General features: G+C 40.4%; 1 non-coding gene across 1 annotated transcript; it reads right to left on the bottom strand.

Moving 5' to 3' along the window:
* Window positions 1–446: 446 nt before the first annotated feature.
* Window positions 447–554, bottom strand: LOC130959014 (small nucleolar RNA R71). The gene has a single exon (XR_009078112.1). It is a non-coding gene; the product is annotated as a small nucleolar RNA R71 (small nucleolar RNA).
* Window positions 555–1,008: the final 454 nt, after the last annotated feature.

The raw sequence follows: 1,008 nt of genomic DNA on the forward strand, positions 1-1,008 counted from the left end.
CCAGAGAGGACCTTTCAGAAAATTTCGAAAAAGAAGTAAACATGTTAGCCGAACCCAACAACAATGCAAGAGATGCAAGGAAGATGCTTGGTGACTATACTGTACCAACTTCCAACTTCTATGGAAGAAGCATATCAATTCCTGCCATTGGAACAAACAACTTTGAGCTTAAGCCTCAATTAGTTTCTCTAATGCAGCAGAATTGCAAGTTTCATGGATTTCCATTGGAAGATCCTCATCAGTTCTTAGCTGAATTCTTGCAAATCTGTGATACTGTTAAGACCAATGGGATTGATCTCGAGGTCTACAGATTTATGCTTTTCCCCGTTGTTGTAAGAGACAGAGCTATAACATGGTTGGACTCACAACCTAGAGAAAGCCTGAACTCTTGGGACAAGTTGGTCAATGCTTTCTTGACCAAATTCTTTCCACCTCAAAAGATGAGCAAGCTTAGAGTGGAAGTCCAAACTTTCAAACAGAAGAAAGGTGAATCCCTCTATGAAGCTTGGGAAAGATACAAGCAATTAACCAAAAGGTGTCCTTCTGACATGCTTCCAGAATGGAGCATCATATGCATATTCTATGATGGTCTGTCTGAACTATCTAAGATGTCATTGGACCATTCTGCTGGTGGATCTCTTCATCTGAAAACCCCTACAGAAGCCCAGAAACTCATTGAGATGGTTGCAAATAACCAGTTCATGTACACTTCTGAAAGAAATCCTGTGAATGATGGGATGACTCAGAAGAAAGGAGTTCTTAGGATTAATACTCTGAATGCCATATTAGCTCAGAACAAGATATTGACTCAGATTTCTCAGAATCTGACTGGATTGCAAGCTGCATCTGATAGTACTAAAGAGGCCTCCTCTGAAGGAGAAGCTTATGATACTGAGTATCCTACAATGGAAGAGGTGAATTACATGGGAGAATCCTATGGAAACACCTATAATCCTTCATGGAGGAATCATCCAAATTTCTCATGGAAGGATCAACAGAAGCCTCAAC

Source organism: Arachis stenosperma, chromosome 10, assembly GCF_014773155.1.
Source record: "Arachis stenosperma cultivar V10309 chromosome 10, arast.V10309.gnm1.PFL2, whole genome shotgun sequence".
NCBI classification, from domain to species: domain Eukaryota; kingdom Viridiplantae; phylum Streptophyta; class Magnoliopsida; order Fabales; family Fabaceae; genus Arachis; species Arachis stenosperma.